At 37.2% G+C, this 25,170-nt stretch overlaps 1 protein-coding gene across 7 annotated transcripts in view; it reads left to right on the top strand.

Moving 5' to 3' along the window:
- MOB3B (MOB kinase activator 3B) overlaps positions 1 to 25,170 on the top strand; it is a 324,421-nt gene that overhangs the window by 51,296 nt on the left and 247,955 nt on the right. For 2 of the 7 annotated variants that reach the window (XM_069090492.1, XM_069090465.1), the window contains exon 2: positions 3,607 to 3,662. The exons of the other annotated variants lie outside the window; for them this stretch is intronic. The gene's annotated coding sequence lies outside the window, so the exon portion shown is untranslated. The remainder of the gene's footprint in view (positions 1 to 3,606; positions 3,663 to 25,170) is intronic. 7 annotated transcript variants of the gene reach the window in all.

The raw sequence follows: 25,170 nt of genomic DNA, 5'->3' as shown, positions 1-25,170 counted from the left end.
TATATATATATATATATATATATATATATATATATATATATATATATTTTAAGACTGGGTCTCTCCATCTCACCCAGGCTGAAAGTGCAGGGGCTATTCCTGAGCTAGACCCCACTGCTTATCAGTATTTTGACCTGTTTTTACCTACTCTATTTCTGACCTGGGCCAGTTTGCCTTTTTCTTAGATAAACTGGTGGCACTCTGCTCCTGAAGCTCACCATAATTCATTCAATCCATAAACGTTTATTAAGCACCTACTACATGCCAGGGATTGTTCAAAGCACTGCAGTTACAAAGAAAAGAAAAAGAGAGACTCTGCTATCAAGGAACTCACAGTCTGATGGACTTAGTGTAAACATATGACTGGCTCAAAGAGATCCTCCAGTCTCAGTCTCTCCAGTAAGAAGGGAATACAGGTTTGGGCTATTACCCTCAATAGAGCATTTACTTTTGATTTATGTATGTGTGGTTATTCTTTCTATTTCCATTGTTGCAGTCATTGTATATGTTGTTTTCTTGGTTCTGCTTATTTTATTTCATCAGGAAAATACTTCTCTGGATTGATTGTATTTTATTTTTCATCCTCTGAATTGATCAGATTTCTCATTTCTTATATTCATATACCACAATTTGTTTATCTTTTTTTCCCATTCAATTGGCCTCTATTATGTTTCTAATTGTTTACTATTATGAAAAAATGCTGCTATGAATCTTTTGGGGACATATTAGGACTTTTATCTTATTGGTGATCTCTTTTGGGGCATATACTTGGTAGTAGAATTTCTGGTTTAAAGTGCATCGCCATTTTAGTCACTTTATTTGCATAATTACAAATTGCTTTCCAGAAATCTTTGTACTGATTCATAGTTCTACCAACAATGGACTAGTATGTTTGTATTCCCATAACCCCTCTAACATCTGCAGATGAATTTAAACATAGTTCATGGTTATAGGATGGTGCTGTCCTTCCTTTTCTTGAAAGTCATCCGTGTCAAGTTTAAGGTATTTTTAGAAATCTAAGGTTCAAGATTTCTACTTCCATTTCAAATGACTAGGATTCTATGGAGGCAAATTAAGGGCATTATTGGTTTGGGTAGAGATCTATTTAAATAGAAATGTATGTTGTTCTATTAAATGATCAGTGATGATTACATCATTATAATATGTACATGATGTATCCATAGGTTAATAGTAAAGTCTAGTTGAATCATGAAGATACTGTATCACTATTGCAGGATTGACCCTTAAATTTATCATGCACAACTTTCATCGTGCAGTGAATATGAACTGATTATGCTTTTAAAGCTAGAGTAGGGTTATAGCTCCTATTGTCAGATTTGATTATTTTCCACTTTGATTAATAACAAAATGTCCCTGAGTAGTCTTCCACCTTCCTTCTATCATTATCATCATTATTATTATTACTCTTATTTTTTTACTTCTTACTTCCCAAATTCCAGTGGTTGATGGATAAAGGTAGTATGGTTAGCATTGGTAGTAGCAATTGTGTTGGGTAGGAAAATATTCCAATTGCTTTTCAGTTTCTACTTTGAATGCTATCTAAATCATCTGATTTTTACCATCTTCTTGTAGTTGCTAACTCATACAACTTGCTGTTTGAAGATCGTTCTGTATAAGTTTTTAAGTATTATAGGCAAAGCCTTGGCACATTTGCCTGAAATCTAGGAACTAGACCTCAAGTTATATTGTTCAAAAAATAGACAAATTTTGTTGATGACTTTTTAAAAATATGTTTTCATTCTTTTGGTTTTTTTTTTTTAAGCAATCGGGGTTAAGTAACTTGCTCAAGGTTACACGGCCAGTTATTTCTGGGTGTGGTGCTGAGTGTCTGAGCCCAGATTCGATCCCCAGGTCATCCCGACACTGGAGCCCGTGATCTTACTCGCTGAGCCACCTGGCTGCCCCCGATGACTTTTGTTTTAACATCAGAATCATACTGGATATGATATAGATATCCCCTAGGATATAGAACTCCTACTTGAAGAATAGTTAAAGAAAAACAATAAAAAAGAAAGAAATAGAAAAATAGTTAAAAATCAATCAGTACTTTGAACACTTCTGACCCTCATAGTCCCCCATTCTCCTGCTCAGAAGAAGGATGTTTTCATTATCTCTTCTCTCAAACAGATTCATTTCAGTTATAAAGAGTCCTGTTTCCCTTTAGTAACCTTTTCATTTGCATTCTTTCCGTTTTTCTTATTTCAGTCAGCATCAGCGCATGTATTCCCTGTTTTTCTCTGAACTCTTCATTTTCCATCATTTCACACTGCATAATAATATTGCATTCCATTCATATACTATAGTTGCTTCCATTATTTCTGAATCAATTGGCACCCACTTGTGTTTGGTCTTTTGCTATCTCCAGAAGCTCAGCCCCCAAATTGATTATTTGGGTCAGATTGAGAAAGGAGCTTATGCCTGTTAACCAGAGGGCACTGATTCCCAGCTTCAGGTCAGCATTCAGTTCAGGAGTCTCATTCTCTGTAAGCTGAGCGCACTTGATCAGGTTACTTTTGGGCCAGTGTGTGGGGGCAGGATTCAAAGCCCTGGTTTTCAGAAATCTCTCTGTTTACCCATTCCTTCAAATATATGTTGGGAGGCAATTCTCCATCTCAGTTTGAGCAAGTATGGTGACTGATAATGCCCAGGTAAGAACTCATTACAGCCAGCACTAAATAGTGCTGCTAGTGCCATGGAATTCTCTATAAGTGTTTGTTATCATAAATCCCAGACTCCCACAAGCAAGAAGAATATACTACTGTCCTGAAGCTCCCTGTAAAATTATTTTAAAAATACGGACATCATTGTGAAATTGTTAGATGCTGTGGCAACCTGGCTTTGTGGATTTGTCAAGCCCTGTGATAGTCTCCTGTGCAAAAAATAAACCATTCCAACAGTAATTAGAAGGTACCCTTTGTACTTCATTCCTTATATCATACACTAAGACCCATGACATTATAGTTAACCTGAAAATTCACAGGAGCACACAAATACTAACAAACATTTAAAATATGTATATACATGTGTTCATGTATATAGCTGTTTCAGAAAATGGTTGGATCGTGCCTTACTAGCATAATGAATTAGAGAAGCAAATATAAATTTTTAAATTTTCTACTTTGCTAATGGAGATCTGGGCATAGGACCAAGTGTTAAGCTACTTCAGTTGGTTATTAAAAGTGGTATCAGGGAGTATTTTTTTCTTTGAAGTACATGAACTTTTAGAATGATAGAATACTTTCAAAGTATTTCTGGGCAAATGTATTTCTGCTTAGGATGCACTTATTGGGAACCCATGTTTAAATGTGTGTATGTGGGGCAGCCAGGTAGCACAGCGAATAAGAGCACCGGCTCCAGTGTCAGGATGACCTGGGGATCGAATCTGGGCTCAGACACTTAGCACCCACCCAGAAACACCTGGCCGTGTAACCTTGAGCAAGTTACTTAACCCCAATTGCTTTAAAAAAAATAAAATTAAAAAATGTGTATGTAAGTGATGTTATTTTAGAAATAGACTAATATATAGTGCTGAATGACTTTCTTATACACGAAAATATGGCATTGAATGATATTTCCTATTTATAGATAAAGAACTGGATAAGACCGCAGAGGGTATCGAGTGTGGACATCCTTATTTACAGGTGAGGAAGCTGAAACTCAGAGTTAAGTGACTTTTATAGGATTACACAGGGAGTAACATGTCCAGGATTTGAATACAGATCCTCTATCTCCAAATACAACTGTCATTTCACTGTACCACAGTGGTTCCTCATAGAATTTTCTTTTAGTATAATTAATTACAGTTTTCTATAATGATATGTAATATATCTATATGTATGTATGTAATGTATCTATAATGATATGTAATATGGGTTCTAGGGCTCAGTTGGTGCCCCAAGTCTTTCTCATTTTCTGATCTGCTAGAGAATCATTTGTTTTGCAACAAAAGCCTTGGATAGTAAGAATGTAGAGAGCATTATATTAAGCTCTTGGAAAGAAAATACCAGACAAGATATTGAAGAGGCAAGAAAGGACAATGAGAAGGATGCATATTCTATCTTAACAATTATGGTGACTAAAGCTGTCTGTGAACTGAGATTTAAGTGCCAAAGATCCCATTTACCCTTGAGACTCTCCTAAGGACTGTTGTTCATGAGGGTTGGATTATGGATTAGCCTGGGTGGAGAGCACATAAAGAGGTGAGGCTAGCTGCCCCAGAGCTGCAAGCTAAGCTTTGTTTTCCACAGCACAAGAGAGAGGTCTTCATGTTGTATAACATAATAGAGTGTTTTGAACATACTAGTTAGGATCCATTATGCTGGGTTGTCATGTTTTTAAGGAAATTTTTAATTTTGAAATGCATACATATATTTAACCATCTATTTCCAATCCTTAACAGCATTCAAGAATATAGTTTAGGAGTCAGGAGGTCTGGATTATATATTCTGTTTTGCTAGTAACTTGACACGTGACAGATAGATAGGTAGGTAGGTAGAAGGGTGGCTAGGTGGTGCAGTGAATAGAGTACTAGGCCTGGAGTCAGGAAGACCTGAGTTCAAATCTGGCCTCAAACTAACACAAAACTAGCTGTGTAACTTTGGGCAACTTAACCCCAATTACCCTACCTTCCCCCCTCCAAAAAAACAACAAAAAAATGATAGATAGATAGATAGATAGATAGATAGATAGATAGATAGATAGATAGATAGATAGATAGATGATAGATAGATGATAAAGAGAAAGAGAATTTATTAATCACTTGTTATGTATCGGGAACTAAGCTAAATGCCTAGGATACATTAAAGGTAGGTTAGACTGGACATATGAATACAAGTAAGAAAGACTGCCTCTGCCCTCAAGAGTTTTTATTCCAAAGGGAGAACGGTCACACATAAAGGGAGCTGAAAGAAGGGAAATGTTGCTAGGGATGAATATTATGAACATGGATGGAGGTGATGTGGAGACATAGATCTGCACAAGATGAAGTGAACTTTTGTTCCCTCCTTAAAACCCAGAGTGGTTCTAGGAATGAATCTCAACGTTCCTTTGGAGAAGAGTTGGAGGATGAAAGTGGAAGTAGAGACATAATGGTCTGGATGTGGCTGGGAGATAGCCTTAAGGCCTTTACTCTTGTGATGTTCCATGATTCTCTGATTTGTTTAGTGCAGTTCCATGGTTTAGCTTTAATGTTGGACTGTGGTAGCACCTGCAATGCCTATTGTGATGAGAGTATTTATAAAGGAAGACTAGATATATGACTATGGGCTGAGTCACACAGAAATTTGCTTTACTAGCATTGTCAACAAGTTCTGAGAGTAGTACTTCTACACCTTGAAAGAGAATGGATGCTATGAAGCCAACTGCATCTTATATACTGGGGATCATTACCGGTGTTGTCAAGAGTCAAGATTTGGTAAGTTTCAGTGGAATAAAAAGTAACTTTGCTGGATAGCAAAAACTGTGGAGATGATTTGGATACGAATTAATCAAAAACCTTCATTTCTCCTTGTGAAAAATGATTTTTTTTTCATATTTGATACATGGTATAGTAAGTAGTTCCCAACAATTTTTTTTGTTCTGCAAACCTCTTTCAGTAGCAACAACAAAATATAGTTAACCTCCCAGCTAATTTAATATACTACTCAAATTATTCTTTTAAATTTATTAAGTACTTATAATAACCACAGTGATAGCTTTTAACCAACAAAGCTTCAAATTATGATTCACATTATATAATTATAGAATACAGAATTTTGAACATATGTATGACCATAAAAATAAGCACTTTAAATGTAATTATGAATCTCTTATGATAAAATATAAATATTCTAAGTGAATAGAATTCTATTTAATTCTATAAGAATTAAAACAAATAATTTCCAGCAAGACCTCATATGCTTGCTATTATTTGTAAGACTTCATATAAAATTTCTTTATTTTACAAATTTTGTTAATATAAATAACATTTAATGTGAAACATGACAGCTTAGAAGATATTTAACATAATATAATCATATATAAACTTGATTTCACTGTTGGATTTTTTTTTTGAGCAGAAGTTTGCAATATTTGCAGACAAACATATCTTGAATTTCATTCAAAATCAAGTTTATTTTTGTATTTTAATTTAAAACAAGAATAAAGTGAAAATTTTTGTTCAAACAAATATGTGATAGAAAACGGCAGGATAATTTTATAAGCTTTCTTGCTGAGAGATAGTAATTCATTTTCTTGTTTTTAGCCAAAATTTTATAAAACTGTTTTGAAATAGTTTATAATGCATATTTCCAGTTAGCACAGTTTTCAAGCAGCCTGAAAGATCACAAACATTAGTAGCATCTTTATTGTGATTATACAGTTGATAAAGTATGATTGCTGAGTAGCAGAGGGGTATAACGAAGCTATTCAGGGTATAGAACAAAAATGAGTGTATGAACATGTGTTTGATCATCCACTGGGGAGCAGTTTATGTTCAAATATCTAACTCTTGTGGTTGTGTGGAAACAATTTGATGATACATTGAGAAACTGTAAGAACATGTGGCATTTAATCATTAGAATTCGATGTAATTATTTCATGACGGGAGACTAGGTGGCACAGTGAGTAGAGCACCGGCCCTGGAGTCAGGAGGACCTGAGTTCGGATCTGGCTTCAGATACTTAACACAGAAACTAGCTTGTGACCTTGGGCAAGTCACTTAACCCCAATTGCCCTTTAAAAAGCAAAAAAAAAATGTTTCACGAACATCAAAATAGCTGTATACATGATCATGATGATTTTGAATCTTTGCAGAAACAAACCTGTAATACTTCAAACATGACCATGCTTGTTGTCACAGAAGAAAAATATATGTGTAACATAATTGGGTTGCTGGATGATCCTTAAGGCACTATTAAGTGATTTTTAGCACATGCCTTTTGGGCTGTTATCGAGAATCCCCCAAAATGGGAGCCATTGGTATAGCGGAAAGAGCATTGCACTGGGAATTGGGAAACTTGGATTTTAGTCTCTGCTTTATTATTTACAAATTGTATGATCTTGGGCAAATCACTTAACCTCTCTTGTACATGATGTCCTCATCTGAAAAATGAGGAAATTGAATAAGATGACCTCTAAGGTCCTTTCCAACTCTAAATCTGTTATACAATGACCCAGTGTTTGTTTTCATCTGGACCTCATTTATGTTTTTTAAAATATTATTTTTCTCAGTTTGAAATTGACAAATATCAGGAAACATGAACATTTATGCAAAGAACAGAAAAAGGGTTTGCTTATGATAATGAATCTATGTTACATATAGATTTTTAATTTTTGAAAGTGTGTATATTGAGCTGTGGCCATTTCCAGATTCATCAACACATAGATGTGAAGGACAAAGTGAGAGGTCAGTGCAGTCTGGACTTTGGGACCAGTAGTTGGGAGAGCATCAGCTTTTGCCCCAGGGCGAGAAGCTGCTGAGACACAGTGCTGGCACAACGTTGAAGCTTCAGCTCCTGTCCTGAAGAAGGTAGGGGGACCAAGCAACCAGTCTGAGGGTTAATAGCTCTTGCTTTAACCTGCTTGGATCTGGAGTGCAGTCTGGGGTGGAGGTCCTGGGGTGTGTGACCATCTTGCCAGAGAGTGTGGAGGTCTCAGAGAGGGCACCCAAATAATACCTCCAGCAGCTGAGAAAAGCCCAGTGTTTGGGACAAAAGCTCCCCTGTCTGGTGAAAGAGTCCTACTGTGGCAAAAAGCTCAGGGGTCAAGTGACTGAGGGGTGACATGACCAAACAAAGGAAGCAAAACAAACAGAATACTCCAACATTAGATTTCTATTTGGGGACAAAAAGGAGCAAAGCATGGAACAGGAGGAAGACAGTGAAGTCAGAACTCCTGCACCAAAAGCTTCAAAGGAAAATACGAGCTGGTTACAAGCCATAGAGAATCTTAAGAAGCAGATAAGAGAAGCAGAGGAAAAATTGGGAAGAGAAATGAGAACAATGCAAGGAAATTACAAACTTGAGAGTCAACAGCCTGACTGAGGAAAATCACACCTTATAAAACAGACTAACTCAATTGGCAAAAGAAGCTCAAAAAGGCAATGAGGAGAGGAATGCCTTGAAAAGCCAAATTTGCCAGATGTAAAAAGAATCTCAAAAGCTCAATGAGGAGAATTGTTCCCTTGGATTTATATTGGAGCAAAGGGAAGCTAATGACTTTAAAAGAAATCAAGATGCTGTTAAAACAGATCCAAACAAATGAAAGAATAGAAGGCAATGTGAAATATCTCATGGGAAAAACCACTGACCTGGAAAATAGATACAGGAGAGATAATTTTAAAATGATTGGACTACCTGAAAGCCATGATCGGGGAAAGAACCTAGAAATCATCCTCCAAGAAATTCTCAAGGAAAATTGCCCTGATGTTTTAGAACCAGAAGGCAAAATAGATGTTGAAAGAATCCACCGATCACCTCTTGAAAAAGACCCCCCCCCAAAAAAAACCTCCTAGGAATATTATAGCCAGGTTCTGGAATTCCGAGATTAAGGAGAGAATATTACGAGCAGCCAGGAAGAAACAATTTGAATATCGTGGAAACACAATCAGGATAACCCAGGATCTGGCAGCTTCTACATTGAGGGATCAAAGGGCCTGGAATAGGATATTCCAGAGGGCAGAGGAGCTGGGATTAAAACCAAGAAATCACCTACCCAGAAAAACTGAGTATCATGTTTCAGGGGAAAATATGGTCATTCAGTGGAATAGAGGACTTTCAGGCATTCTTAATGAAAAAATCAGAGTTGAATAGAAAATTTGACATTCAGATACAAGAAGCAAGAGAAGCTTGGGAAGGTAAACAGGGAAAAGAAATCATAAGCCACTGATCAAAGTTGAACTATTAACATTCCTACATGGAAAAACGATAATTGTAATTGATGAAACTTTTCTCAATATGAAAATAGTTGAAGGGAATAATATATATATGTCTATATCGGAGGGTATACAGGCATATGAATACATGTGTGAATGTGTGTATATATGCTTACAGGTATACATAGATAGAGGGCACAGGACCAATTTAATAGGAAGGGATGATATTTAAAAGGGGTAATTAAGAGGTGATAGAGGAATATAATGAGAGTAGATGGGGAGAGACAGAATGGGGTAAACTATCTCATAAAGAAGAGGCAAGGGGAAATGGTTACAATGGAGGGGAAGAATAGGAAGGCAAAAGGGAATAGGTCAACCTTATTCTCACTGAATTTGGCTCAGGATACACTAAATAGGGGGTCTCACCCTACAGGACAGTATGGGGGAAGGGGATGAGAGGGGGGATGATGGAAGGGAGGGCAGGCTGGGAGAGGGAAGTTGGAAGCACTCAGTTTTGAAAAGGGATGGGATCAAAGTAGAGAATAGAACAAGTGGGAGGTGGGATATGAGGGAGGGAAATATAGTCAGTCTTTTACAATATATCTACTATGTTAATGTTTTACATTAGCTACACGTGTACCATCTATACTGAACTGCTTATCTTTCCAGTAAGGGTGAGTGACAAGGGAGGAAGAGAATGAATCTGGAATTCAAAGTTTTAAAATCAAATGTTTAAAATTATATATACATATATACTGTTATTAATACTATCTTACATGTAATTGGGAAATAATATATACAGGCACTGGGCCATAGAGATCCACCATGCCCTTCTGGAAAAGTCGAAGGGGGTATGGGAGAAGGTATGGGAGAGAGCATAGTGGAGGAGGGGATATCCTGTGGGACTGCTATTTTGGGGCAGTTGGGTAGGGGAAAAATGGGGAGAAAATTTGTAACTCAAAATCTGGTGGAAATTAATGATGTAAATCGGAAGTTAATAAAGCATTTGAAAAATTAAAAAAAAGAAATTGTGTATATTAAATTTAAAAATCATGGTATTTCTAATTCTGTATTGCTTTTCTCTGCTTTTGAATTTCTTCCTACTCTTCTTTGTGTATTTTGAGAAAAAAGCTTCATTAATAATTTTCCCTTTCTTTTTTTTTAGTATTGCTGTCACCTCTCCCCAGTACTATCTCCTTCCCCCACCCTAAAAAAACAAAATCTGAAAGCCAAAATCTCTCCTGGTAGCAAATAAATGTAGTAAAGCAAAGTATATTGCCATATCTGAAAACGATGTCTCATTCTTCACTCTATCACCTCTGTGGAAAGAGGTACTAATAATTATCAATAGTCTTCTGGAATTATGATCGGTCATTTTATTGATCATTGTTAAGTGTTTCATGGTTGTTTTTTTTAAATGTTTAGTCATTATATACATTTTTCTCTTGTTATGCTCCCCTCACTCCATGTCAATTCTTAGAAATCCTCCCAGGTTTTACTGAATCCAACCCTTTGATCATTTCTCAAGACATCATAATTTTCCATTACATTTAGGTAACATAATTTGTTCAGCTATTCAAACATTGATTAGCACCCCTTTTGTTATTAGTTACCTGGTACAATAAATAAGGCTGTTCCAGTTGTTCTTTCTCTCTTTCTTTGATCTCTTTGGGACACGTGCTTAGTCAGTTTAACTGAGTCCAAGAAAAGTACAGCTTATTGCTCATCCTTTGTTTTCCTAATGGACCAATGGCATCACAGGGTGATGTCTTGACTTGTGCATGAATTGCATTTAAATAAGGCAGAGTTTGCACAAAGTCCCTGCTCTCTCTTCCTGAGTCATCAAAGTCAAGTGGCGGGGCAAAAGTCAAGATGACTGGTGATGGCCCCAATATAGTGGATGATCTTGGTGTGTTAGATTAGATACCTTAGCTCTACGAGCTCCACAACACCTACTTCAGCCACCTTCATGAGCAATTGTTTTCATCCCCCATTCTGCTGGGGAAAGTCTTCACATGCTTGGAGTAGACATCTTCCTAACTTACCAACGAGTTTGAAGACTTGAGGCCTATTGGTTACGCTCAACCTGGTTTAAGCCCGTCTGCCAAGACAGTTTACTGGGGGTGTGGCTACTATGAATGCTACAGCTTCTTGGAGGCACCCACCTGGGTGACAGGTGGACACTAAAGGTGAATAAGCAGCCCCCAAAAAGGCTCAACAAGCTCTGACACTGGAAGTTCCAGTTCTCCCTGAACACTCCATGAAACTTATATGTATAGTTTAGTGATTGGCTATAGTTCCAGGTGCTTTCCAGAATAGTTGAATCAGTTTAGTTTTGCCAACAGTTCATGATTCTCTACATCCTCTCCAACAACTGTCTTTTATCCTTTGACTGTTTATTTATGGAAGAATTGTTCTTATCTATAAGGATCAGTTTCCCTATTTGTCGAATATCAGGTCTTTATGAGAGATATTTGCTGCAGAGATGTTTTCCTTCTAATTCTATGTATTTTGTTTGGGTAAAAACTTTTTGATTGCTTGTTTGTTTGTTTTTTTGCTTTTTGGAGGGTGGGAAGGCAGGGCAGTTGGGGTTAAGTGACTTGCCCAAGGTCACATGGCTAGTAAGTGTTAAATGTCTGAGGCCAAATTTGAACTCAGGTCCTCCTGACTCCAGGGCGCTTACTCTATTCACTGTGCCACCAAGCCATCCCTGTTTTGTTTTTCATTTGTTTTTTAAACTTTTTTAGTAAGCCCTTACCTCAGTAGTTGGAGTACTTGGTAATGTTTTTTTGAGAGTGTGATGATTCTTAAATTCTCTCTCAAGCTATTTTCTAAGTTATTTTTGATATTAGATGGTTTGTATTTTCCTCTGCTTTTTGGAATCTTTTCCCTTTGTTCTAACATTTCTAATTCTAATAATTCATGGAATTATTAAGTTCAGATTATTTTTTTCAGAGTACACTATTAGAGTAAGATTTCCTACTTTCTGTTATAAGCTTTTTATTCCAACGTTTTTTTCAAGAGCTATAATTTCATTTTTTAAAAGTCTCCTTTAATTTTACTTACTTTCACAGTTTTTATAGCCATTAATTTTTTTTTCTGATTCTTTCCTTGTGTTTGCTATGAAGTTTCTTCTTCCATGTTTACCCTATTGATGTTATTTCAACTCATAGTATTTTCTTTCATGGTGCGAAGTGTTTTCTTCTTTTTACATAGTTTCAACCTCACTTCTTGGATTGGAACTTTGTGGCTGGCCAGGTTCCATGTCCTTTGGAATTATATAAGCTGTGTAGATCCTGTTCACTTTGTTCCCTTCAGTACTCTGGATGCTGCAGCTTCTACTATAATTCTGGATGGGTTGGTCAGTACTAATCCATACTCTCTGCTCCAAATACTGATTTCTGTCTCAATCTTTTGGTAGTCCAGTGTAGGTACTGGCCCCAGTTTGTCTTTGTCTCTTTCTTTTTCCACAACCCCCTAGCCATAATGGATCCATATTTTCCTATACCTAGCTGTCCCCATTGTCTTGTTTAGTCTATGCCTCATGTGACCCACCTGCTGGTGAGACTAATCAAGTATACCCCTTTTCTCCCACTGTTCAGCTCTGTAATCATAATAAAATGAAACCTACCATTATGGAAAGGGTGTGTTGATCTATGATGACTTAAAAAACCAAAAATATCACAGTGTTGGGCCTAGAGTCAAAAAGATCTAAGTTCAAATCCAACCTCAGATACTTATTAGCTGTGTGACTCTGGACAAGTCACTTAACCCTATTACCTCAGTTCTCTCATCTGTAAAATGAGTTGGAAAAGGAAATGGCAAACTACTCCAGTATCTTTGTCAAGAAAGCCCCCAAATTGAGTCACAAAGAGTCAGATACAACTGAACAACAACAAACAAAATTGTGTTTATAATAGCCTATCTTTTTTTTTTAAAGCAATCGGGGTTAAGTAACTTGCTCAAGGTTACACGGCCAGCTATTTCTGGGTGTGGTGCTAAGTATCTGAGCCCGGATTTGATTCAGGTCATCCTGACACTGGAGCCGGTGCTCTTACTCGCTGAGCCACCTGGCTGCCCCTAAGCAACTGGGGTTAAATAACTTGCTCAAGTTTACCCGGCCAGGTGTTTCTGGGTGGGTGCTAAGTGTTGGAGCCTGGATTCAATCCCCAGGTCATCCCGACACTGGAGCCGGTGCTCTTACTCGCTGTGCTACCTGGCCACCCTGGAATAGCCTATCTTAAAATTTAGATTGCAGGAGGGCAAGGACAGTTTCACCTTTGTATTTATAAGTCCAGTTTAGTATAGTTCTTGAGTGTTTATTTGTGCAAGCAGTCTGCCTAGGAGCCTTTCTTTGAATTAAAAGAAAAATAAAAACAAACCTTTTGAGACTTTTAAAAAAATTATTTTTTGAACTTTATTTTTTTGATTTATTTTTTAATTAAACTTTATATTTTAGCTTACATGATTCATTTCCACAAGATTTTGAGTTACAAATTTTCTCCCCATCCTTCCTTTACCCACCACCCCAAAACAGTGATCCCACTGTATACCACCTCCCCCAATCTTTTCTCTCCTATATCCTCCCCCAACCTCCCTCCAACTTTCCAGTAGGGCAGAGTGGATCTTTATGCCCCAGTGCCTGTATATCTTATTTCCCAGTTACATGTAAAGTAATAGTAATAATAATGTATTTTTTTAAACATTTGATTTTAAAACTTTGAATTCCAAATTCTTTCCCTTCCTCCCTCGTCACCCACCCTTACTGGGAAGATAAGCAATTCAATATATGTTGTATATGTGTAGCTATGCATAGCATTTCCATAATGGATATATTGTGAAAGACTGACTATATTTCCCTCCATCCTATCCCACACTCGCTTATTCTATTCTCTACTTTGACCCTGTCCCTTTTTCAAAAGTGTGTGCTTGTAACCCTCCCTGCTAACCTGCCCTCCCCTCCACCATTCTCCTTCCTCCCACCCCTTTCCCCCTACTCTCTTGTAGGGTGAAATACCCTATTTAGTGTGTATATCATTCCCTCCCTAAGCCAAATTCAATGAAAGTAAGGTTGACACATTGCCTTTTGCCTTCCTGTTCTTCCCCTCCATTGTAACAGTTTTCCCTTGCCTCTTCTATATGAAATAATTTACCCTTTTCTGTCTCTCCCCATCTCCTCTCATTATATTCCTCTCTCACCTCTCAATTTCACCTTTTAAGTATCATCCCTTCATATTCAATCAAACTTGTGCCCTCTATGTATACCTGTGCACATATATACACACATTCACATATGTATTCATATGCCCATATACCCTCCTTATACCCATTCAACTATCCTCATACTTAGAAATGTTTCATGAGTTACAATGACTGTTTTTCCATGTAGGAATGTAAATAGTTCAACTTTGATAAGTTCCTCATGATTTCTTTTCCCTGTTTACCTTCTCATGCTTCTCTTGCTTCTTGTATCTGAATATCACATTTTCTATTCAACTCTGTTTTTTCATCAAGAAAGCTTGAAAGTCCTCTATTCCACTGAATGACCATATTTTCCCCTGGAACATGATACTCAGTTTTGCTGGGTAGGTGACTCTTGGTTTTAAACCTAGTTCCTTTGACCTCCGGAATATCATATTCCAAGCCCTTCCATCCCTCAGTGTAGAAACTGCTAGATCCTATGTTATCCTGATTGTGTTTCCACAATATTCAAATTGTTTCTTCCTGGCTGCTCGTAATATTCTCTCCTTAATCTGGGAATTCCAGAACCTGGCTATAATATTCCTAGGAGTTTTTTCGGGGGAATCTTTTTCAGGAGGTGATCAGTGGATTCTTTCAAGCATAATTTTGCCCTTTGGTACTAAAATATCAGGGCAATTTTCCTTGAGAATTTCTTGGAGTATGATTTCTAGGTTCTTTCTTTGATCTTGACTTTCAGGTAGTCCAATAATTTTTAAATTATCTCTCCTGGATCTATTTTCCAGGTCAGTGGTTTTTTTCTTTTTACATTTTATTTTTTTTCTATTTTTTCATTTGTTTGAATCTGTTTAATAGTATCTTGATTTCTCATAAAGTCATTAGCTTCCATGTGCTCCAATCTAATTCTGAAGGAATTATTCTCTTCAGTCAGCTTTTGAAATTCTATTTCCATCTGTCAAATTCAGCTTTTTAAGGCATTCTTCTCCTCATTGGAGAAACATTGTTGCTTTTTGAGCCTCGTTTACTATTTGACATAGTTTATTTTTTAAGGTATTATTTTCTTCAGTCAGCTTGTTGACTTGCTTTTCATGATTCTCTTGCATCATTCTCATTCTCTTCCCAATTTTTCCTCCACTTCTCTTATTTGGTTTTCAATATCTTTCTTAAGCTCCTCCAAGTCCTGTAACCAGTTCATATTTTTCTTAAAAGCTTTTGGTGCAGAAGTTCTGACTTCATTGTCTTCCTGCCATTTCATGCTTTGATCCTTTTTGTACCCCCAAAAAGGAATTTAAAGTCAGATTGATGTGCTTGCTTTGTTTCCTTTGCTTGTTCATGTTGCCACTCAATTACTTGAATTTTGAGCTTTTTGCCACAGTAGAATAGTGCTTCCAGAAGTGGAACCTTTGTCCCAAATCTCTGGGGTTTGCAGCTGCTGGAGCTATTAGTTGGGTGCCCTCTCTGAAGCCTCCACAGTCTCTGGCACCTGGTCACATACCCCAGGACCTCCACCCAAGCCAGCGATCCAGATCCAAGTAGGTTAAAGCAAGAGTAATTACCCCTCACAATGGTCGCTACATCTAGAGGCGACCTACAATCTACAATGCAGGAGATCTGAAGCAGCCATGCAGCAGTGGCTGCATGGCCACTGCACTTCCATCACTTCTCACCCTGGGGGCTGAGGCAGAACTGCTCTCTTGGCTTCCCTGCTCCCAAAGTCCTCACTGACCTTTTACTTTGCCTTTGGCATTTATGTGTTGATAATTCTGGAAACCACCACAGCTGCTGGTGATCCATTCTCTTGAAGTCCCTCCAGTCATGTCTGGTCAGGGCTGCCCTGGGGCTAAAACTGGGAGCTCATGCAGTGCTGGGCTCTGCTCCCAGCTTGCTGCAATGGCTTGACAAGCTGCCTTTAGTGGGAGATTTGTATTTATCTGTCACTTTGTGGGTTCTGTAGCTCTCAAGTTTATTCATAGTTATATTTTATAGGTATTTGAGGTGGTTATGGGGGGAGCACACAGAGTTTTTCTATTTCTCTGCCACCATCTTGGCTCTACCCACCCCCCTCCTCCTTTGAGACTTTGTATAGCTCTAGATGTAGTTTAATAATTTGAGGTTTCAGGCAGCTGAGACAAATTTATTGTAGCTGATCAGTATGGTTAATCCATAGAAAAGAGTTAATATGCCTCAATCTACCCACTTATTAAAAGATTTACCCACTTATTTCCTTTGCTTTTCACATTGAACTTTTCTCTATATTGTGGCTTTCTGCTTCTCTGACACTTTCTGTGTTCTTTGTAGCTAAATTTTAGCTAGTACAAAATATAGTCAATCTTCGATTTTCATGGGGATTTTCATGCCCAGAAAATAGAACAAAGCTAAAAACCTCAAATGTTGATACATTGAAACTATGGGAAATAGGGGGTTAAGTTTCTGCAATCACCTCAAACTGTAACCTTTCACTAGAGATTGCTGAAAATATGCTTTTTTTGCATGTAGTTCTTTATAACAAAACATTAATTTCAATGACATGCACTTTTTCCATCATAGCAACCAGGAAATTACCCATAAAATAGGGTACACAAGATAAAATTGGTAACATGCATAACTTTTTATTCTCACAAGTAATTCCCTAGAATCCTGTGGTCTCATGCTAAAATCTCAATAAAAATACTGATTTCACACAATATTCACTTTTTGTGATACAAAATCTACAATACCATAACTACTATACAGCAAATAAAATTCTTAAAATGACGTTTTAACTTGAATCTTACCTTTCACTGTGTCAAATGCCAATGTATTAGGATGTTGTACAGTATACTATACTGCTATAAACCACTCTACCTTGGCTGCCTCGGAAAACCAAAAGAGAGATTGCTAGAACTTTAGTTACTGCTCTCGGAACACTCCAAGACTGGCAAGGTCTTGCCATCACCTCTGACATTGTCGTTCATAGCTGATAGAAGGTCCTGGAAATTGTGAAAAGCTCATCAGTTTAAAGTAATCTGTCAGAAATGTCTGCTATGTGTTCTGTTGGTGATTCTTAATGGTCCTGGGATATGGAATGGAGGTGAGTTGGCATTCAGTGCTGAGACTGCAGTTGATGATGGAGACATCCTTTCATGAAATGGATCTAATATCTTCAATTTCTCACTGAGTCACATGACTGACTTGGCATATTTGGGCATAGTGGCCAAAGGACTTACACTACAGTTGAAGGGCATAATTGCAATACACAACTTGAGTTTTAAAGTCAGACATTAATGGTAGAGAAACTGCTCCATAAACTCACATTCATTTTTTTTTCCTCTTCTCTGCATATTGGTGAATACATGTGAGGATGCCAATGCTAAATTGAAAATGAAGCTACTAAATCACACAAATGCTTGAAGTCACTAAAGTCAAACATGCAAATGTTGAGCATTGCTTGCAGTGACATTTTCCATGTTTCATGTTACCCATAGGCACTATAACCCAGAGGTTCCCAAGTTGGTAGAAGTAAAACTGTTAGTAAACAAAAGTCATTTTGGCTTCTGCTGCAGTGTACAATATTTTCAGGGTGAGTCCCTGCTGGGTTTTTGTGCAAGAATGACATGCTAATGAAGTAGCAGAGTTTACTTTTTTATTGGATCCTAGATACTTTTCCTACCTACTGACTCCCCCTCACTCATCATGACTCACCATTATGATTGTCAATCAACTGGAACAAGCGTTGGCAATATTTTGGTTTCATGTGACAGATTCGAGATTTGTGGTGTGAGGTGAGAGATGTTTCAGGAATGTAGCCGTAGCTTTTAGTTTTTAGAATTCCTTACACTCATAGACCCTCTGAGTTATAAGGGACTTCCAAGATTATCTATTCTGACACAACATTGCTGACTCATACTGAGCTGGCAGTTGACTAGAAACCGTCAGGTTCCTATATATCTGAATTAGTCTGAAGACCAGAGAAAACCATGTAGTGAGGATAGGGAAAAAAATCTAAATAGATGGAATAAGTATTCCATCTGTGTAGTCTGTGAAAATGCTTTTTATTCTCTATATTTTTGTGCTTCTCATTCAAATAAAGTTATTTAGAGAGTCTTGACACCTGCCCTGTAATGAGTAAAACCAGAAGAAAGAATATTAGTGAATTTTTTTTTTTCTTTTTGGAGGGGGGAAGGCAGGGCAGTTTGGGTTAAGTGACTTGCCCAGCATCACACGGCTAGTAGATGTTAAGTGTTGGAGGTCAAGTTTGAATTCAGGTTCTCCTGACTCTGGGGCCGGTGCTCTACTCACTGCACACCTACCTGCCCCAATATTAGTGAATTTTGACTGAGTCCTAGCCTTGGGAGAGGTCCTGAGGCCAGTTTGAAAATAATCTTCCAAATTTATTGTTTCTTTCAGTGCTTCAAGAAATACAAGAGAAAAAAAAAGCAACCTTGGGATTTGAGAAACATTTAAAGAAATGAGATAAACACACATGTGTTTGGAGTTGCCAGGCTTTGATTTCTTGAGGGAACGACAAACACCATTCCATAGTGATTGATCTCTCCTCTGGTTCTAGATCTATAAAACTGAAGCATTTGCTGCCTAAGAAAAAACAGTAACTCTCTTGTTGCTGTTTCCCAAAGAAACTCACTAATGACATTAGAAAGGCATTTCTACTTGCCTTATGCCAAGTTTTACAGGTACTATTAAATAGCGTTATTATTTGAGAACATTGTTATTATTAAAAATCATCATCACTGGCAACAGACCAGGAAAGCTCCCATTAAGAAGTGTTCAAAGCAGAAACATCTGTCTGAAGACACAATGGCTTGTTAGGGGACTTCAGTGACTGGAGGCTTCTGGAGACAATTCATCTTATCCCTAGAATGTTATAGGTGTTTATAGCTGCTGAGAATCAGAGCAAGAAATTCAACAGGGGTTGGTGGGTGGGGTAGCTGATAAGTTTATAGGTAAGACACACTTCTTGCTTTAGCTTTAGTAAAATACAGATTGATTTAAATGAGTCTTGAAAGCAGCTTTTCTTGGCTTCTGCTGCTAAATATCACTAGCACCCTTCCCTGTCCCCTTCCCCTGTGCCATTATGCTTGGTAACAGATCATTGATGGAGTATTTATTTAAAGTTCAGAAGAAGGACAGCTGCATTATTGGAAGAAAGAAAACAAAATTTTGCGAAGACAATGCTCTGGAATTGTTGTTTTTTCTTTTTCTTTTTTTTTTTTTTTAAGCAATTGGGGTTAAGCAACTTGCTCAAGGTTACCCGGCCAGTTATTTCTGGGTGTGGTGCTGAGTGTCTGAGCCCGGGATTCGATCTCCAGGTCTTCTCAACACTGGAACCGGTGCTCTTACTCGCTGAGCCACCTGGCCACCCCTTGGAATTGTTGTTTTTTAATAAGTCAATTTTATGCAGTCCTTCCAAGCTGCTGTTTTGTAAGAAGTGTTGGCTATATGTATCCACAAAATTCCTATTGAAGTCACTGAGTTATAGGTATACCGCTACAGCCCTTAATATTAAAGGGCTCTAGTTTTTATGTACATGTACAATTTCTTTTTTTTTTTAATCTATCTCAGTTACAGGCTAAAAGGTTGCTAGTCTTGAATATCTGAGCAAAGAATTAGTGATTAGTTCTGTGGTTTCTGGATAGCTCTACCACTGTACCCCTTTGACTACTGTGGAAAGAACATTTTTTCTTGTTCAAGTACCAGCACTGCCACTCACCATCTCTGTCACCTTAGGGAGGTCATTTTATCCCTTAGTTTCCTCATTTGTAAAACTAAGTCCAGTCACAAGTTGTACCATATGCTTCATGGGGTTTTGGTGAGATTTTCTTTGGTACAGAACTATGATTTCATTAGTGTTAGTAACTCATGAAGAAACCCCCTCTACCAGTACAGAAACTTCTATTCTGTTGCCTGGGAGCACTGAGAAATTAAATGATTTGCGAGTAATTATACTGCTTATATGACTCAGAATCCGTACTTGAACTCAGTTTCCTGATTTGAGGTTGGCAATCTGCCCACTATTTACTGCTTCTAAGGATGGCTGTGAAGAAAGCCCATTTTGAAGTTAAAAGTGCCCTATAATTGTGAGTTATTGTTATTCAACCTTAATGGATTATCTTGATCTGAGCAATTATTATTCTAATTTTTAAAAAGTCAGGTCTATCAGCAAACATTCCAATATAGTGCTGTGTGTGTGATTATGGGAAAGGATCTTTGATTTTCAGTTTCTTTCCCACAAAATGGAGATAATACCAATTGGAGATAATAATACTAAGTGGTACTATAGCAATAGTACTGATAATACTTCTCCCATGGATGTTGTCAAGGTAATGTATATTAAGAGCAAAACTTAAAGAAATAGCAGCTATTGTTATGATTGATATCTCATTATTTTGATCTCGTTCTGTGGAATTCAGATAAAAATGGTCTTAAGACAAGTCATTATCCCACCAGTCTATCCTACTGCTTTTATGTTTAATGTTCTGTGATCTGCTCGTGGATAAAATGGCTTCTTTTCTAACTGTATGTGTAATTCACTGGTCTGTTCTTTCTCACATTTGATGATAAAAATATTTAAAGATAAACCTTTTCCCCTATTGATTGTTTTCATTGCACCCTACTAGTTTGATATATTGTCTGGTTGTAATTTTTTTATGAAAATGTTTATTTGTCCTTTGACCTTTTCATTCTTTAGGATTATATTAATTAGTCTCATTTTAAATTTGGCTTCTTTCTTCAGTCAATAAATAAACATTTATTAAGCATTTAATATGGGCTAGGAACTGTGCTAAACACTGAGGATACAAAAGGAGACAAAAGACAGTTCCTTTCCTTAAGGAACTTACAGTCAAATGAGGGAGAAAACATGCAAATTTATATATATATATATATCAAGCTATATATGAGATAAATAGGAAATAATTGACACAAGGAAGGCACTGGAATTAAAAGAGATTGGGGAAAGTTTCCAATAAAAGATGAGATTTAATTGGTACTTAAAGGAAGCTAGGAGGGTCAGAAGGTGGAGTGGAAGAGAGAGAGTGTTCCAGGCATGGGGCATCCAGAAATGTCTGGAGCTGAGAGATAGAGTGTCTTGCTCATGAAATAGCTAGAAGGTCAGAGTCCTTGGATGTAAGACCATGTGTCAGAAATAAGGTGTAAGAAGAATGGAAAGGTAAGAGGAATTAGGTTATGAAGGGCTTTGAATGCCAAGCAAAACATTTAGTATTTGATCTCGGATGCAATAGGGAGCCAGTGGATCTCAATCCATTCTTTTTTTTTTTTCTTTTTGGAGGGTAATTGGGGTTGTGACTTGCCTGAGGTCACATGGCTAGTTTTTGTGTTAAGTGTCTAAGGCTGGATTTAAACTCAGGTAGTCCTGACTCCAGGGCAGGTGTTCAATTCACTGTGCCACCCCAAGCTCAATCCATTCTGCAAATGTATTCAGTAAGTAAATAAATATGTATATATGTATGTATGTATGTATATTTATTTGCATTCTGGTCAGCAAAGAATACATTTAATATTTCTGCCTTTTTTGAATTTGTTTATGAGGTTTTTATACCTCAACAAAGGGTAATTTTTGGAAAAAAGCCAACTGTAGTTGGAAAATACAGATATTCCTTCTAATTCCCATTCAGTAATTGTCAGAAATCTAAGATAGCTAATTTTCAAAATTCTATACAAATCATCGACGTCTTTCTTATTTATGTTTTTGTTAGATTTATCTAGGTCTGACGTTGAGGTACTCTACTATTACAGTTTTGCTCCCTGTAGTTTTATTAACTTTTCCTTTAAGTGTTCAGGTGCTATATGATTCAGTGTGTGTAATTTTATGTATTGTTATTTTATCCATTAATTCCTAATGTAGTCTCCATATTTATCTTATTTAACTCAGACTTTTTTACTTGTCATGATTGCTACTTCTGCTTTTTTTTTTTTTTGCATTCATCTGAGGAATAATAATTTTTGCTTTATTCCTTCACTTTAGCTTCATTTGTATTCTTATATTTCAAGTCAGTTTCTTTTAAACAACATATTATTGGATTCTTCTTCCTTTTTCCATTTTATGGATGAGTTAATACCATTCACACTCTTTGTATATTATCCTCCCCTCTCCATTTTGTCCTCTTACAATTCCCCGCCCCCCCTTCTTTGGCTCTTCATCTTTCTCTTTATAAAGAAAAAAAAAAAGGTGGGGAAAGAAATGGAACGGGATCAAGTTAGTCATCTGTAATTGCAGTACTCTAATTCTACTCTGCTGTTCTTTTCTTCAACCAACACAAACCAAAATCACTAGTTCTTATGCCCTCTTCCTCTCCCTTTAATCCCCCACCCCCTTTATAAAGCCCTCTGTAGTTGAAGTTTGTGGTGCATTTTTCCCCTCCGTGGCTCTAACTTCCCTCTTTAACCCCACATACATCTTTCCCCATCTCCTATGTTTCCTTGTTGAATTCAAAGTATGCCAAAGGTGTGTGTGTGTGTGTGTGTGTGTGTGTGTGTGTGTGTGTGTGTGCGTGCGCACGTGTGTGCGCACTTGTTCAGTCTTCCTTTCTCAGGTTTAGGTTAGAGTAATATACATGAAATGCTCATTTCCTCCAGACTGATTTCTCTTTGTATAGTTTTCTAGGACATCCAGATTATGCAGCATAGTAAATTCTTTCCACTCCTTTCTTCCTCTCCTCACATATATTCTCTTTTTTTTCTCTGTTAAAATCGATGAAAGACGACAAAACTATGTCTAGGTCTCGAGTTTGTCTTTCTTTGCTCCTTCTGTGACCCATATAGAAAGCAGGATTGTAAAGAGTCACTTGAATCTTGTCTTCCTCATTAGAAGGATCTTCATTTAGCTCCTTCCACAAACTGCTAATATATATTACCTTTCTAGATTTATTTTTACTCTGATATTTGGTTTACGAATCCATAAACTCAAAAAGAGATTTAAAAATCTCCCATTTCTAAGTACGCACATTTTTTCTTCAGTGTCTTTTGAAGCTTTGGCATCATTTTCTCATCTGTATCATTATAAGTAGAACTTCTAGATTTAAGGATAAATGAATATTTTCAGTGACTTCACATTCTTCAGATTCTCCTTCATGTTTAAGTGACTCCTCAGTTTCTACTATTTTCATCAAATGTGGGTTTAGAGATAGTTGATTCTTGCCATCAATCTGCAATAATCTTACCACCAGTCTTGCAGATGAGAGTATTGTTGGGAAAAGCCAGAATTAAGCCTTTGCCCAAACAATTTTCAGGTTTGTTATGTTACTGTGTTATGTATGATACATGATGAAAATACTGTTGTATTCAGTCCATTTTATATAAACATATGGCTTTTCTGCTTTAGTGGCAAATGACATTAACACCAAAGCATTTTAAACCAGTGTGTATTGGTGTTTCTTATTTATTCAGTTGTATCTTTTTTTTTTTAAGTACAAAACATAAAGGAATACCATTTGCTTCTCTGCCTTCTGTGTTAGTTTTATGATTATGGATATTCCGATTTAAAATCTTGTGCTACCTAACTTTTAAAAAACAAACAAAAAGGGGCAGCTAGGTGGCACAGTGAATAGAGCACCGGCCCTGGAGTCAGGAGGACCTGAGTTCAAATCCAGCCTCAGACACAACAAAAAAACTAGCCGTGTAACCTTGGGCAAGTCACTTAACCCCAATTGCCCTCCAAAAATAATTTAAAAAAAAGAATAAAAACAAACAAACGAAAATACTATTGGGAACAGTTGGGAGTGTCACCATGACTAGGGCACTAACATGATCAGTGGTTTTTCACTAGAGACTAGTTCACCAGCATTTCAGGATTCCTTCTGGGTTCTAGGTCTTCACAACTATCATAATGGTTTTGTCAGGGCTTATGAAGACCACATTGTACATCATCCTGGTTGGAACTTCCATAACTTGCCATTCCTATTCTCCCTATTCCCCTACACCCCCACCCCCAGTCCTTCAGAGAATGGTCAAGAGTCAGTGTTCAAGGGTTACTACTACTATGATGATAACAGTGACAATGATGACACCAACATTTACACCATGGATCTAGTGAAAAAGAATCAAAGGTACTTGAATAAATCATTTTGTCTCTAGATTATGACATAAAAACTTCAGGATCCTCCAAGTACCATTAAATTTCACACACATGTGCATGCATACACACACACACACACAAATTGAGTTTGTATTTGAATAATCAAAGCACCACTTTCCATGAAGTAATTTGTGAGAAACAGCTCATCCCATCAGTCTCTACACTGGATACTCTGGAAGGCTGGATGCCATCACTCACGGGAATTAGAATCAATGTTCTCAGGTCCTGTTTCATTGAAATCATAAGAAAAAATATGACTTTAGATTTACATTCAGTAAGTAGTCCCCTGGAATCATCCATGTTGAATTATCTCCAAATCACCTATACTTGGCTTAGAAATGAAATATTTTGGTTGATCTACTCCATTGTATACTTTGTGAGGTACAGACTAAAATTTTTTTGTCTTGTTTTCTTGATATTCTTGTACTTTACAAATGAGTTAGCAGAATTTAATAATCTTTCACTCAAATGATTAATTAATCATAGAATCTTAGGGTTTCAAGAAGACTTTGGGTAAATGTAGTCCAGTTTTTACTGGATATGATACCCCTATCCCAGCAAATGAACATTTGGTCTTTGTTTGAAGAGATAAAAAGGAATACACTGCCCTTTATATCAGCCAGTTTCACTGTGAACTGCTCTAATTCTTGACAAGTTTCTCCTTATTTTAAATCTAAATCTTCCTCTTCACCACTTCCATTCACCAGTTTTAATTTTGCCTTTGGAGGCCAATGGCCAAATCCTGTTCCATGTGACAGTCCTTCCTTCAGATACTTGAAGGCAACCCCACATACCTCCTCTGTTTTCCAGGGAAAGGAATAGAACTAATCCTCCCACAGGGCAACTCAGAGATAGAGCTTGCCCTTTGGCTGAGCCCTTTCTCCTTCTGTCTTTTCCCTCTCCCCTTTTGTAATAGTAATGGAATTTAAAGATCCCCCTGTATTGGCTTGGCTTTTGGATTGATTGTGTTAAAACCCAGAGCTTGTGAATCCCACTTGTGGGATGGACT

This window comes from Petaurus breviceps, unplaced genomic scaffold, assembly GCF_028583685.1.
Source record: "Petaurus breviceps papuanus isolate PSGF00001 unplaced genomic scaffold, PetGlider_PUasm1.0 125, whole genome shotgun sequence".
In the NCBI taxonomy this organism is placed as follows: domain Eukaryota; kingdom Metazoa; phylum Chordata; class Mammalia; order Diprotodontia; family Petauridae; genus Petaurus; species Petaurus breviceps.
Note: the sequence above shows the minus strand (reverse complement) of the source record. Positions and strands in the feature narration are given on the sequence as shown.